Source organism: Artemia sp. Qi Xiang Cuo, chromosome 19, assembly GCF_049724085.1.
Source record: "Artemia sp. Qi Xiang Cuo chromosome 19, ASM4972408v1, whole genome shotgun sequence".
Classification (NCBI taxonomy): domain Eukaryota; kingdom Metazoa; phylum Arthropoda; class Branchiopoda; order Anostraca; family Artemiidae; genus Artemia; species Artemia sp. Qi Xiang Cuo.
Window position 1 is genome coordinate 47,485,362 of NC_142812.1, and position 16,912 is coordinate 47,502,273.

Below are 16,912 nucleotides of genomic sequence, written 5' to 3' on the forward strand. Positions count from 1 at the left end.
TTATCCATATATTGAATTACTCTACGAAGAACTCAGCTGTATGAATGAGCTATATAGTTCTACCAATAAAAGAATTTCTACTCGTAAAAAAGCGGCTTTTTATTTCAACTATTCAAAGGAGGAGAGCAAGATATACATTAATACACCTATTGCCAATTAAAAGAATATTTTCAATGACAATGTAACTGTTGTTTTTGGCATTAAACTCAATATGATCTATAGTAAATCGGCTCAAAACGACGATGTCATTTTTGCTGGCTATCCTCCTGTCTTCTCCACAGACACATGTATACATCTCTACGCTTCATTTGTTAAAAAATCCCGGGTCGGCAATAGCAATGTTACTCTCCAACGAGTTCTTGAACGAAAAACCAATCAAGAACATATTCACCATTACAGTATAAAGCATCTTCAGTGTATCCCCGTAGACTCTTCCTATTTGGAACTCTGTCAGTTAACACTAACAACTGAATTACGTGATTCCCGAACAGTATCAAAAGGTTTGGCTGTAATTACATGCCATTTTCGACCCATTTAACAACATGAGGTCTAATAAAAAAGTGGTATTCATTTGTCCTGATATTGACTGTTATGTTAATAATCTTGGCCCAAAACAACTGGGCAATGGAATGGACAATTATATGGGCCGTTCGTCGATGTCTGGCTATGGTCTTGGCAGTTGGTTTTCTAAGCTGTTTTGCTATGCGCTACCTCTGGTTAAAAAATATATTGTACTGGCTGTGACAGATTTTGCATCCTCTACTCTATACGATTGGGGCTCTGGCAAGGATTTTAAATAAAGGGCTTCGGAAAATCTTAGGTCCAGCGCACGAACCTTTGGAAGACAATTGCAATCTCATCAGAATGGAAAAGGTTTAAACAGGTCGAGAGACAGCGCACCACTCATCAGTCTCTACTCAGGCCAGAAACTATAAACATCACCCTCTGTCAAAGAAAAGAAGGAAAAAGACGACACGTACAGTAAACAGCAGAAGAAGAAGCCCCAGGACGAGAATTTTTAGATCGAAACTAGATTTCTTTTCCTGAGATGTCATATTTATCGCTTAAGAACTCCTAACCTTCAGTAGCTATGATTTTAATTCCATTCAATGCAGAAAATGTTAATTTTAGTGTGAAACATGGAAGCATTGAACAATTCTACCCTCATCAACCCTTTTCTGACAATATTCACTGTTAAATTTATTCTCAAGAAGACTGCTTTACGGATATGTCTTTGATGTTTATAGATTTAGAAACGAACTTTCGGAACTACAACGATATATAACCAATACATGTAGATTAAAGATCCTAGGATAACTGTGTATTTCATCATCTATTTTGTCAAATCAATGTATACGTAAATGGTATGCTGCCGATCACAAGCAAAAATCTTTCAAATTGTATAACTTATTTGCAAATAATGTTGATTACGCCCGAATCATGCAGGGAGTTGAGAGGCAGCTCCAAAGGATATGAATATATTACTAATACTGACAGTACAGATGCACTTAAAAATGCTACAACTAGTGAATTACATATAGTCGAAAAAATATATCATGAAATATTCAATATACTCCAATGGCTACCCCTCGATATTAAAGGGGACCTAAAGTTGACGCATTCTTCGTTCAATTTCACTTTCCGAAAAGAACTTTTTGTCAAACGTTATGTAAATCTCTCCTTCAACTCGGTAACTACACATGTACACAAACAACAGGTTATGAGTTCTGTTGCCTTTGCAGTGAAAAAACCGGAGAGCCAGCGGAATATTAAACTACTTTTTCCTCATACAATTAACCATCAGCGTTATATTTCCACAGGCTCACGCGCCTTCACCGATTTGTCCCTTACCAATTGTGAAATTCTATCAAAATGATCAATAGCATTAGCAAAAAGCATTAGTCCAATAGGTTTATAGACTGTACATCCAATTGAACTCTTTGGGCTTTCATATCGTGTTTGCAAAGTAAATGGAATCCCACTCTACATTCTATCCTTTTATAAATCCTACAGGACATTGTAAGAGTTGACCATGCAAACACTAGAACATGGTTCATAATTAATTGAAAATTGTATAATCGACGAAATGTTTGCTAACACAAGTGCCTTCATTGTTTGAGATATGTCTGGCGTCCAGGATACAACAATGTTACGTACGTGGAGTTTTCTTTTAGAATTTGAATTTGACAACTTTTGAGCTGATAATAGTGCGCTAATCTCACGAAATGACTGTGAAACCTTTTGGGAAGTCACTCCCAAAGGCAGTGTTCTACTAGACTTGGCACCATGAACACCTGTCATATAATCAAAGTATTTAACAAAGACCCCTAAATGTCCAAATACAGATCCTATTTTCTGACCTCGGGCTTTCTTGGAAAAATTCAAAGTGCCAATGTTGGAACCCTTGATCCCAGTTTGTTCAGATAAATTTCCTTCCCAGATTCTTTTCTTTTGGCCCCTCAATTATTTTCCTTCCCCTAGTAATAATTATTAATTTTACTATAATTTTGGTGGTACCATTTTCTGTCCTTCTGTAATTGCGTAGTTGGTTACACAGACCACGAGGAATTAAGTGCGCAGTTGGGGATGTTTGACAAATAATTAGTAAGCCTTCAGATTGGCTGGAAAAATTCATCACCACCCCATCACCCCTTCGCAGGCACGCCGCCGTCTGAGCAGGCTGGGGAAAATTCGAAGAGTGAGCGAGTTAGTTCCTTTTTGTAGCGTGACTGATTACAGTAAGATTTTTATACTATATAATCTTTGACTTTTTAGCCTAGGTTGAGTCCAAGGAGATAGTTAGAAATATTACCGGTAACCCTTGGCCTTCAAGTGGCCCCTGGGACCATTTGATCACGCTATAGTACCCTAAGGCAGGATATATTGTAAATCGGGCATTGACGTACCCGATGGACACGGAACCGTTGGAGTAAGCGCGGGAATCCCACTAACATTTGGGCCGACAAGGGATTCTCCCCTTCTAGTAAGTGGCATAGCAACCGTTTTGCTCCATTTTTTGCACCAATAAGTGGTAACCCCCGTACCTTACCTCCTAATAAGTGGTGCCAGTGGTATAAATCAACCCAATAAGTGGTGGCAGCAAGAAAAGGAGCTATCAACAGCACTGATAGCAAAAGAATTTTGCGTTTTCGAAGAGACGGGTTAATTTGGCCTAGAAAGTAGCCTATTGTGGTAACATATAAAAAGACAAAAATACGCAATCAATTAATAGAATTATGAAGGTCTATAATGGGCTGTGTGCCTTGTTAGACAAATATAAAAAAATAACGTTAAATTAATGAGTTGAGTTTACAGTGGGGGAATATCCGTATTTAAAAGTATCACAGGGTTTAAGCCCAGATAAGAAAACGTTGAAAGATGGGTTATTATTTGAGTGAATTGGCGGACTTAGATGTAATCTTCAGTGACGAAGGTTATAAGAGTATTGAGGACGGCAAATTAGGAGAATTTGTCAGTTTGTGCACACATTGGACCAGGAAGGTGAGAGGCACCTCTCCTATTGAGTAGTCTGCCCAGGAGGAGATTATATTTGGAATACGATTATCCAGGGAGGATACGTAATTTTTTTTTACAGAGTAGTTCCTCTGTTTGAGTTTTTGTCCGGCTAATTCACTAGTAGAATATTCACGCGGTTATTCAGTTTGCTTCTCGTCCAACCCCTGTTATTTTGTGTTTCGGAGATATATTTCACTCGCGTAAAACTGCTTGTTGTGAAAGAAGTTGTTAATCACTAATGAAGTCTAGATATTCCGGTTATTTGAAAAATTGTTTAATCTCATTACACGGAGCTGATAATTGACAATATTAATTGCGTACCATAATTTTCGCGTGGCAGTTTTTGAGTTTACCACGATTGACCAATTAATTAAGAGATAATATAATCAGAAAGAAGTATACGCGGTAAAATGAGGGGGTACGAAATAAACAAGGAAAAAATAATATATGAAAAAACAAAACGAACTCACCCCTCAGAGGCTGTGCCAAATGAAGGAGAGTTACGGGATAGAGATGGTACAGATATGGAACAAATGAATTCAGAAAATGAATTAAGAAGAAATTATGACATATGGAATTTTGGAATAATGTCGGACAGAGATAAGATTAACTCTAGACCGAGAAGGGCGAGTGAAGCCCATAGAAAAAGTAGGCAAATAGAAATAAAGGCCAATATGGAGGCCTTTGAGAGAGAGCACCAAGAATATAAGGAAAAAATGCAGGCTGAGAATGATGAAATTAGAAAGAATAGAAAACAGGACGAAAGGGCTAGAGTAGCCTATAAAGAAAGGGACAATACGGATAGAGAACGAACAGATTCAGAAAATGAATTAAGAAGAAATAATGACAGACGGAATCAAAGTAGTCCGAGTAGAAGGAGCAGTATTGACTTGAGATCCAGCAGGAGCTCGCTAAAAGAACACTCAAATAGATATGACAAAACAACTATTAAATTTCATGGAGAAGGAGAGATTAGCGAGAGAATGGAAGGAAGAGGCTGATAGAATAGCCAGAGAACAAAAAAAGGAGAATGATAAAATAGCTAGAGAGAAAGAAGAAAGATATCACCAAGAGTTTAAAAGAACCATGATAGGCCTAATTGATGCCCACTGGGGAGTCCCAGAAAGTGAGATTCTATCACAACTAAATTCTAGGCTGTCACACAGCCATAATAATTTGTCTAAGAATCAATCGCGAGAAACTGAAAATTACCAGACATTAAACACTTTTACAGGAAAACATAATACTTTATTGCCTAAGGGGGAAGGTGGACCGGCCCATAAAACAAATGGGGAGGCTGTGCCACCCTGTCGAAAAAACAAATACTTGATACACTTGTTCAAAAAGTTGATAATCCACAAAAATGGAATGTGGAAGTAAAAAGACCACAAAATATTGAAAATAAAACGCGCGAGAATGATTTTTCGGGAGAATTTCCAGAAAATGGAAAACTTGAAAACACTTTGAATGAATATGAGACCCGAACAAGTACAGGCCAGAATGAAGCACTGATTGTACCAGAGAATAAGGAGAAGAAATTTATTGTACGCGCTTTTCCTCGTAAAAATCGAGAAATTTTAGTACAATATGAAAAACCAAATGTCAGAGTTCAATTCCCATTTGATGATGAAATATTTGTTGCTGCAGTAAGAATAAAGAAGACTAAAAGAGAGAAGAAAGATATTAAGCGGAACTACAATAAAGAAAGGCAGTCAAAGATGGAAACTAGAGTCCAATTCAGATTTAACGATGATTTATTATTTTGCGCGAATGACAAAATTGAGAAAAGTAGAGATGAAAAGAGAAGTGTACAAAAGAGGAATAATTTTGAGATTCAGCCTGCAGTGGCGAAAAATAAAAAAATTTTGAATGGGCTGTGCCTTGATAACATAAATAATAGGGGGGACAAATAGGTCCAAGAGCCACTGGGACAATTACGAAATTACAATAAGACCAAAAAACTTAGGAGGGAGGAGAAGACCCACTACATATTAAGAGAAACTACAGATAATCATGACAGAGAATTGACTTGTCAATAACGGGTTACGGAAAGATTGAAAGGTACTGAATTTTGGGTTGGATCGAAGAAATTTGGGAAGCAAAAAAATTTTAAACAAGAAAAACGGGTTTTAATTTTCTATAAAGCAGTGAAATACAAAACAATTAATTATGCACAAAAGCTCCGAATATTTCGGCCCCACATCCGGGAGCCTTTCTCAACGGAAAAAAAATAAAATAAAATAAATAAAAAAAAAATTAACTTACATCACAATAAAACATACTAAACACATAAAGAGAAAGAAAAAACAAACAAAAAAAAACAAAAGAAAAAATATAAATAAATAAGAAACAAAACTCACATATTAAATAAACACTTCCATGCACTGAATGTCTATAATGATTCAACTCGCCTCCTCCCAGTATATTTGGAAATATATTACATAAACACTTCCATTCACTGAATGTCTATAATGATTCAACTCGCCTCCTCCCAGTATATAAATGGAAATCTATCAAAAATGAAGAATATATTTATACTTAGATCAAAACAAGAAAAGGTCAACTAACCCCCCGGCCCATAACCCCTAATTAAATTTCACAAGTTCCTCAAACAATTTATGAATTATAAATTTAATGGATTTGTTTGGTTGCAAGCTTAGCTGAAGTTCGCTTACTTTTCTCATCATTTAACCCATTATGAACTTTGTTCGCAAGGTCATCTTTCGTTTCAGAAATATTATTAAAATCAGTACTGGTTGAATATCTTGCCTGCATTTTAATTAAACTATTATAAATTGAATTGATCCTCACTTCCCCTTCATCTTTATTGATACTAGTACCCCCATATATTATCTTTTTTATTTCTATAATTTCCCTGAAGCTTTGTAAAAGTCCTACAGACGTATCTACTATTTTTGTTTGATCAACTAAAATACTATGACGAGGAAAATTATAAAGATGTTCTGTACCAGCTGATTCAAACGTTTCTGGTGTTTTGTTTTGTTTTAGAGTGCAATCTATTACATTCTTGTGTTGTTGTAGCCTATTTTCTAAAGTTTGTTGCGTTCTTCCCACATAAAATTTACCACAAGAACATGGAAGTTTGTATACTCCCTTTTGCAAATTTCTCGTTACCTTGTCTTTCCCTTTATTTAACAACGAGCTTATATTATGTCCTGATTTAAATGCTGTGTTTATATTATGTTTTTTTAATTCTCTTCTTAATTTTTGTGATAAAATTTTATTTGTCTTTCGCATCAAATCATCCGATCCAGGTCAACAGTGGTGTGGTTATTTCTTTAGTTGATAGGGTATTAAAATTAGCATCACCAGGATACATAAGAAATGAACTAATTTTTATTAAGTATATTCTAATAGGTATTGGCTATCCGGAAAATTTGATTTCTCAAATAATTGAAAAAAGGAAAAAAAAGTTGACGGAACCAAAAATATTAGAAGAAAATGGGTCAAATCAAGAAACAAATTACATAACTTTGCCTTTTATACCAATTTTATCACAAAAATTAAGAAGAGAATTAAAAAAAACATAGTATAAACACAGCATTTAAATCAGGACATAATATAAGCTCGTTGTTAAATAAAGGGAAAGACAAGGTACCGAAAAATTTGCAAAAAGGAGTATACAAAAGTCCATGTTCTTGTGGTAAATTTTATGTGGAAAGAACGCAACAAACATTAGAAAATAGGCTACAACAACACAAGAATGCAATAGATTACGCTGTAAAACAAAACAAAACACCAGAAACGTTTGAATCAGCTGTTACAGAACATGTTTATAATTTTCCTCATCACAGTATTTTATTTGATCAAACAAAAATAGTAGATACGTCTGTAGGACTTTTACAAAGCTTCAGGAAAATTATAGAAATAAAAAAGATAATATATGGGGGTACTAGTATCAATAGAGATGAAGGAGAATTTAGGATCAATTCAATTTATAATAGTTTAATTAAAATGCAGGCAAGATATTCAACCAGTACTGCTTTTAATAATATTTCTGAAACGAAAGATGACCTTGCGAACAAAGGTCAGAATGGGTTAAATGATGAGAAAAGTAAACAAACTGCAGCTAAGCTTGCAACCAAACGAATCCATTCAATTTATAATTCATAAATTGGTTGATGAACTTGTGAAATTTAATTAGGGGTTATGGGCCGGGGGGTTAGTTGACCTTTTATTGTTTTGGTCTAAGTATAAATATATTCTTCATTTTTCATAGATTTCCATTTATATACTGGGAGGAGGCGAGTTGAATCATTATAGACATTCAGTGAATGGAAGTGTTTATTTAATATATTTCCATTTATATACTGGGAGGAGGCGAGTTGAATCATTATAGACATTCAGTGAATGGAAGTGTTTATTTAATATGTGAGTTTTGTTTCTTATTTATTTATATTTTTTATTTTGTTTTTTTTTGTTTTTTTTTCTGTCTCTTTATGTGTTTAGTATGTTTTATTGTGATGTAAGTTAAGTTTTTTTTATTTTATTTATTTATTTTATTTTATTTTTTTCCGTTGAGAAAGGCTCCCAGATGTGGGGCCGAAATATTCGGAGCTTTTGTGCATAATTAATTGTTTTGTATTTCACTGCTTTATAGAAAATTAAAACCCGTTTTTCTTGTTTAAAATTTTTTTTGTTTTTAATGGAAAAGCAGTGTGGTCTAAGAAATTATTTAAATTTGGGAAGAAATCTGATATTGGTCTTATCAACTCAAAAGAGGGTTTGTTCCTTTATGATGGGGAGAAATCCCTTGGGGAAGATCCCCTGCGGGAAGATGTGAAAGATTGCCCTTTTCCTCAATGCACAACTGGTGGACAAGTTTTGATCCCTTTACGGAGGCCTTGTCTTTCCAGTCTTCAATATTATTTTCATCCCTCATCGCCGAGCATTATTCATTCGATTATTTTTGGGGATGGGACCCAGAAAAAAGAGATTCATGGTTCGCTCAAAGTTTACTTTATTTCCCTGTACCCCTATCGTTTTCAGAGGCCTTTGTATTTTCGGCCTTGGATTGTTTGAAGTTATGCCAAGGGGCAATTTACTTTTTTATTGAGATGTGGGGTTGTTTCCACAGATGGAAATTAAGAGGCTAGTGCATCCAAAAATTTTTCATGATGGCTGGCACCATCGAAAGTGACAGGAACTGATTCTCTGCTCGTCTCAAATGTAAATTCGTGAGAGCGAGACAATTTGTATTTTTGACTGTGCTGTGCACGATCATTTTCTGCGAATCTTGGGAACTTCAATTTTCAAAACCAAATGCGGATGCTATATGATCTAGACCAAGGTGGTTCTACGGTAGAGACGTAGGGATGACGATGAATCCTGAGCCAAGCGGTGAAAGTACAGGCATTTGTGGAAGAAAGAAGAGAAGATACAAGTTTGGTGATTTTGAGTTTAATGTTATTTATTTTACGTCTGAGTTTCCAGCCAATCCACCAGAGTAGCGGCCATTTATCTTAGGAGGGAGGTTTTGGAACTCTTGATCCCAGTTTGTTCAGATAAATGTCTTTCCCAGATTATTTTCTTTTGGCCCCTCAATTATTTTCCTTCCCCTAGTAATAATTATTAATTTACTTTTAATTTTCGTGGCGCCCTTTTCTGTCCTTCTTTAATTGCGTAGGTGGTTACAGAGACCACGAGGCATTAAGTGTGCAGTTGGGGATGTTTGACCAGTAATTAGTAAGCCCTCGGATTGGCTGGAAAAATTTACCACCACCACATCACCCCTTCGCAGGCACGTGGCCGACTGAGTGGGCTGGGGAAAATTGGAAGAGTGAGCGAGTTAGTTCCTTTTTGTAGCGTGACTGATTACAGTAAGATTTTTTATACTATATAATCTTCGACTTTTTAGCCTAGGTTGAGTCCGAGGAGATAGTTAGAAATATTACCGGTAATCCTTGGCCTTAAAGTGGCCCCTGGGACCATTTGATCACGCTATAGTACCCTAAGGCAGGGTATATTGTGCATCGGGCATTGACGTACCCGATAGACACGGAACCATTGGAGTAAGCGTGAGAATCCCACTAATATTTGGGCCGACAAGGGGCCCTCGAGTAAATGGCAAAGCAACCTTTTTGCGCCATTTTCGCATCAATAAGTGGTGACCCCCGTACCTTACATCCCAATAGGTGTAATCACTCTATCGTAGAATACCAGTCTGTTTTTCCGGCGTAATGTAGTACTCCATAAACTTTTATCATACTCAAACATATCATAGTTCACTATCCAATGATAACAGTAAGTTTATTTCGGTTCCATTTAAAATAATGAAAATTCACATTCAAAAGTTACACCACAAGATGCTTTTTTTAATCCTATAAATTGTGTGTCATATATTCCTACAATCCTGGAAGCTATTAATGTAATATTTGAGCAGAGAAGTACTTCATCAAACTTTTATATCTTTGCTCAAGGTTAGAAAGACTTATGGCAAGGGGGAGGAGTCCTAAGACCATCTGAATTCATTGTGGGGAAGAGTCATAAGACTCTTGGTGGAAAATGTTGATACTTCGAAGAGAAAATTTGTGAGTGTTAAGGTAATCTTGCTACTTCTTTCAGAAAAATTGTTATCATAATGAAAAAATTTGGTATCATTGACAGAAAACTTGTTACTTCTAACAGATAACTTATTATCATTGACGAAAAATAAAGGTTTTGGTTAGTAGAAACAATTTGTTCCTGTTAAGAAAATGCCTATTACTTCTAAGAGAAATTTGAGTGTGTTAAATCCAATTTGTGTGGGAGGAACTCAGCCGTAGTCAACCCTCGAATCTTACAATGAAGTGGTACTTGAAAGTTTATATTAAACAAAAATCATCGACAAAGCGAAAAAATGGCAAAAATCAGTGCTGCCCCTCCGCAACCAAATTATCCTATTTGTGTGGGAGGATCTTAGCACTAGTCGACCCCCGAATCTTACTATGAAGTGGTACCTGGAAGTTTATAATAAACTAAATGATTGACAAAGCGAAAAAAAACATGGCAAAAATCAGTGTTGCCCCCCGCAATCATAATCTTTCGCCTGTTACTAAAAATTACCATGGGGAGGGGCACTTAAAGAGTCTTAACAAATTTTTGAATGCCAAAGAGCAGACTAGCCTCTACTCTTGCTGCATGTTCTAATATTCCAAGATCACTTATCTGACAAGCCCGATTACTTACCCTTAGCGTTTGACGAGACGTAAATGACATGAGAGGTCAGTAGGACTACTACTTGAGGAAACGGTCTTGATTAGTGGTCAGACAAGTAATCTTGGAAAAATGGAGGATAATTGAAGTCATACATGAACAAAAATTCAATCTTTTCAAAAATGAAAAAAAAATTGTAAAATTACGGGCAGATAGCAAAAAGGGACAGTAAATGTGAAATGTGGCACATCTTCCAGGAGTTTCTGAATAAGCTATGTTTATACTAAAGTAGACATGATTAGTGTTGTTATTCGCCTAGTTGCATGCAGCTTTTCAGTTGACAAGTAACCGGCTAAGTATTTGTTGTTATCTTTTACAGATTACATCCGGGGAAGCTAATTTTAAGTGGGTAAGGAATGCTCCAAGGCACTCTTGGCTCGGTGTTATAACGAACAAAGTTCTAGGCGCTCAGGCGCTCTCGAGTCCCCGTTCTCTTAGGACTCTCAGTCCTTCTTTGTAGTAACAGCATTTCCATTCCTGTTTAGGAGATTTTTCTAGAACGAAATAGGATAAATGAAAAGAAATAAAATGTGATGAGTATATAATAGCTTAGAAACAAATTTGGGCTATATTTTTGCACATTAGGGAGTGTGGGGGGTAAAGCATAGCATACATTAAATGCGTAACCTAACCTAGGTACCTTTCTCCCTCCTAAACCCCCCCAAAAAACAATCGTTTAAATATTGAGAAATCACGCTTTGGCATCAATTTATCTAGCAATTCCCCCATTGTCTTCTCATGAAAAAACAGTTTGACTGGTTTTATGGATTCTTTACTTTATTATTTATATAGCAATGCCCGCATAATGCACCAGTAACCTTTAATTAATTGAGGCTAAAAAGTCAAGAGAAAAGCATGGCTCAAGAACTCTGAACAAAACTAGTACAAGTCCATACAGAATATTACTCCATAAGACATTGATCTTCTGCACTTGAAAAATCAAAAGATACTACCAACCATCTTGGAATGCAACTTCCCTCGTACTTCTTTGTTTCTACTATGTCTTTCTAGCTCGAGTCTATCTTATAGGGCTTTTGTTTCATTTTCTTTTGCTTTTCTACGGTTCAAAGCTTAGGGTTCGTTAGTAAGTTTATACCACAGTTTTTATAATTAGCAGTATGATCTTTCCCTATCTCCCCCCATTATAAGAACCCGGACCGAGGTGCGAGTGCTCCAGAGAACCTATAAACATAAGTGGCATTAGATCTTTTCACGGGTAGACAAAGAATACTGAACAAGGAACAAGTACTGACAAAACCACTTGGCCGGCTCAACCAATAAGTGGACAATAATTGCACAACTAAGTGGGAGGAGCTTTTTGTTCGCACCGATAAAGAAGAGGCAGAAATCATCTGCGGTAAACCTACTGGATAATTATATAAACTGTGGTTTATACTCAAATTCTACTATAAAACTGGCATTTTACTTGAAGGCCATCTATTTTTCAATTCAGTGTTCTGGCTACATTGTTTGTAACAAGATGGAATTATAAAATTAAACTAGTAAATGACAAACAAAGAGGATAAATACTAGTAAAAATAAAGTAAGTAATCATTTACCTGATGAAGTCTTGCTGCATTATTTCTGTGTATTTTGCTCGGGTGATTAAAAATTCAGCTTTTGTTTCCATCTTTGGAGCAAATTTAATAATGCCACAATATAAGTTGTATTATTACCAAGTAGCATGAATGAATACCAGCAGCTTCAATGGGGGGGAGGGTATTTTTCTGCAAGATTTTATTCTCAGTCCCCCTTCCAGATTCAAGAAAGTCTTTTTGTGGATTATTATTGAAAAGGGGCTTGGTTTTTTTTTGTATTTTGTTCAAGAAATTGGACAAACAGCGAACTTTCCCTCTCTGGATTATAAGGAAGACTCTTTCCATCAATAGAGCCTTGTCCAAACTTTCTCTTTGGAGGAGGGGTGTATAAAATGGTAAAAAAAGCTCATCGAAAATTTGTTTAAATGCCTTATGTTTAGTCTTGACGTATCAGACAACAATATTGGGGGAGGATTAGATATTACCTAGCCCCTATAATTTTCGTGAATTGACACCATTGATCGTCACCAGTGGTGTCGTTGGGGAAGAAGGGACATTTTTCTTGCAATATTTGCTCGGCTCATTTTGAATCCAGTTTTTGTGTTTATGTTTCTGAGCAAATTTAATAACATCACACCATAACTTGCACTATTGCCAAGTAGGAAATATCAGCATAAATGGCTTTTAAGTTGGAAATTGAACTAAATCGAAATTCACAATTTGCATCCAAGGTTGTCAAAAGTGTGTATATGTGCTATTTATGGAAAAGTTAAGGAAGTTAAGTTGAAACTTTCAGGGTATGTCGAGTGTAATAGTTGCGTACTATTTGTCTATACTCAAGGTTGTAACATGATAGGAGCTGGAATCTTTTCAACCCTATAGAAACCAAAAGATTATGCAAATTTTCAAATTACTTATATTTGAATATTTCTCCCCCTACCCATCAATCGATAGCATTATAGTACAACTTTTGTTAAAAAATTGGGTACTCTTGCATTATGCGGGCCTTTCTAAAAAGTCAAGTTTGGTTAATGCTAATGAAATAAAATAAAATAGGATGAATATATAATAGTTTAGGAACAAATTTTGGCTATATATTTGCACATTAGGGGGGAGATTGGGTAAAGCATAGCATATATTAAATACGTCACCTAACCTAACCTAAGTACCTTCCCCCCCCCCCTAAACCCCTAAAAAACACAGTCTAATATAGTATACGCAACGAAAACCACGCTATCATTGTATAGTCTATAGCGGGTAACACGTCGAAAATGGGTTTTATCACTACCCACTCTATAGTAGTTACCCCGAGAGGCCTGCACAATGCAAGAGTACCAAACATTTTTGCAACATTTGTCAAACATATAAATAGAAAGCCAAAATTTGAATTCTTATAGAGAGAAATAGAAAAGATCTAAAATATTCTTTTCTTAACCAATGAAAATGAATATGTGAAATAAAACTGCCAGAAATTGTTATTTTATAAATAACAGAAATCTTTATTAAATAAATAACATTATTTGGCACGTGTAGGACTTTTGTAATAGTATTTCTTAACAAATGCACCACGATATATAGGTACTGTACCGTGTCCTATCTTTCCCTTGTTACGTTTCCCCTATATTTGGGACAATCCTTTTTTATTTGGATTGTCCCAAATCATTGCTTGTATTCAACAAATTTCACAGGATAGTGTTAAACCGTGACGAACAGTAAGCAAAAATAATCACCTAAATGTTGCAACTCCTTTGGTACATAAAACTTTAAAATCAACAAGGTTAATGTAGCTTACTAATTACCAAATCATGCAAAATTTAATTCAAGGCCACCTAGCGCAGTTGGTTATGCAAACAGGTGAAAACAATGCCGGATAAATCGTATCGAGGCTTGAATATTTTTTTTTTTTTTTTTTTTTACAACAAAGATAAAATCCTTTAAAATAAAATTTGTTGCTGATATTACAAATCGATGCAATCTTATGTTTTTTGAAGATTTTTTTTCTACATCAAGATGTTCGTGGCTATGCCAACATATAACGTTAAACAAAATTTTAATATAAAAATTTAAAATTAAATTTAGAAGTTAATATCGAACATCAGGGTTTTTTTTTGGGGGGGGGGGGGGTGGCGGGGATTTTAAACTACACAAGATAAATATTATGCTGTCGGTTGTGAACACCCGGCGAGAACTTACGAAAGGATGCTGGTACGACATTGAAATTGTCACACTTACACATTGCCCATGAAAAATATAAAACAAACCTTAAATAAAATTGTTAATTTAGCGTTTGTTTGGCGGAGGGGAGGTCTACGGGATCTGTACACTTTTACCATGATAGATAAAATCTTTTCGTTGTATTCTATTGAAAAAGGACTTGTTTTCTGTAATTTAGAGTTTTCTGATAATTATAAATTTTTGATATACTGAGTCATTAAAACAAAGAATATATTTTTCGTTTCACGTTTTTCGAAAATTTTCAAAAATTTCTGGTAAATAGTCATTTTATATCTGATTAGTTTCAAATCCTGTTAAAAAAATACTCATATGAATTTTATATTATTTATTTTCGAAAAGATAAATATGCTCTCTCTCATGCCATTAGGACATTTTTATCAGAAATAAAGCATGTTTTTACTGTCTAAAAAAAATAATCTAGAACCTTGATTTGTTAATGTGAAAATGTTTCACGAGATTTGAATTTATCAAATCATACTTATTTGGCTTTTGAGCTGCCTTGATCATGAAGGAGGTACTCCAGGGCCACAATTTGCTATGGGGCAGGGGGAACGCCCCCTCCAGACCAAATCTTGACCTCTCAGACCTCAGTTTTTCCACCCCCCCCCCCAACTGAAATTTAGTTTCTGAAAAATATCATGTCAAACCTAAAATAAGCCTGCATAATTCAAGGATCTAGATAAACAGGTCAGTTTTTTTTTTTTAGTAGCCTAAATCTTTGTCTGATTTTGGTTTTTTGAATGAAAATTTTGTCCAAGTCTTGATTGTAAAATTTTCCATTTACCATTAAAATTTTGAGATAAACTTCGATATTATGGGAAATGTTTTATACTGTTGTTAAAAATCTAAAGACAATTTGATAGGTTAATTAAATTTTATTAGAGTATTGCAACCGAAATTAAATTTGTGACAAAGTTTCTTACTTGTATTTTTATGAAGTCTTTGACAATCCTTGCTTAATTATCGCTTCTTGGCCTTTTGGCTAAGATCAAAGTCAGGGTTGCCACCCTGACCTGGAAGAATTTATAAATCGGAGAAAAAAAATTTATTCCATCGGATCTGTCTTTACTAAATGCTCAAAATTTTTGCGCGTGTGGCTATGCTGCACGTGCATCATTAAGAATCGTTTTTACTATAGGAGGATAATTAATACGATTTTCACAATCTTTTTTCTTATAGCTTCATTTTTAGTTGATAAGATTTGATACACAGAAAGCTGATTTTGTCGGCCTTTATACGCCGGAAGTGAAGTCTCTGTTTATGAAAATAGATTTTCTGTCTCTGAGACAGACAAGCAAAATTATAAAACAGACAAGCAAAAATTGTGTCATGTTCACGATAATTTTTTTCCCTGAATTCATGGAACATAAAAAAATGTTTTGTTTTCTATAAATAGTGACCTTTTACTAGATTTTGGGAAATTTACTAATTACTTTGAATTTACTAGATTTTATTTTTACTAGATCTAGTAATATCCTACTGACCTTAGAACCAGCGTTTTCATCCTAGGGGTTTTCTCCCTAAAATGGGGATTTTTGAGGTCTTTTAGGGGCAAACGTTTTTGTTTAGGGATTTGGGGATTTCTAGGGATTTTAACAAGTCTTCTGTATTTTTTAATGAATTTCTATGGTTTCGGCCCTAGAAGATCCTCCTCCAACCCAAAAAAGAAAATGGACGGAAATAATTTTTTAGCCTTTTTTTCCAGAAAGGTGATACTCTGAACGCGTCATAAAGTGAGTTAAGGATCTTTTGCTCAGCCAATTCGGAGGTTCTTCATGTTTGAATGATTGCCTCTGATGAATGGAGCGTTCTAGAAGACGACGATAACAACTAAATTGGCTTAGAAGTCTAAAGAAGAGGGGTCTTTAATTCTTTCAACACTACTAATAATTTGAAGGAAACCTGGTATAGGTGCAAATTATGGACCCCTGCGATATTTGAACTGCGATCAAAAACTGCTGCTACCCTTTAATGACACTAAAAATTTAATAAATTTGGGATACAAGGTGATCTGTCACCTTTTACTGACATTTCACACATTTTGTTCTTTCAATAGTATCATGACTTTCTTGTCAATAAGGAATGTTTTCATTTACAAGATGGTTATTTTAAGGTGATTGAATGCCAGTTGATACTAATTGATAGCCCTTTGCCTGCTGTACTATATATCTGTAAATTTGTCATGAAATTAGGTTACATTACTTTGATTAAAAAAATGAACTTGATAAAAGACAAAATGAAACAGCTATTATATATAAAAATCTATCAAAATTGTCAGTCTCTTTTGTTTCTTAGAGGTTCTTAGTCAAAAGAGGCAAAACGCTTTCCTTGAATTTCAAAAGTTCTGCCAAGTTGACATGCATAAAATTCTGGAGTCTGGGTAGACACGATGGCTTTCAGTCGAAGCT

The 16,912-nt window shown here is 35.1% G+C and overlaps 1 protein-coding gene and 1 pseudogene across 1 annotated transcript in view; both read left to right on the forward strand.

Annotated features, from left to right (window-relative positions):
- LOC148940931 (uncharacterized) overlaps positions 1-16,912 on the forward strand; it is a 131,874-nt gene that overhangs the window by 29,589 nt on the left and 85,373 nt on the right. The gene's annotated exons all lie outside the window — the stretch shown is intronic.
- Positions 10,528-10,643, forward strand: LOC148940932 (U5 spliceosomal RNA; annotated as a pseudogene).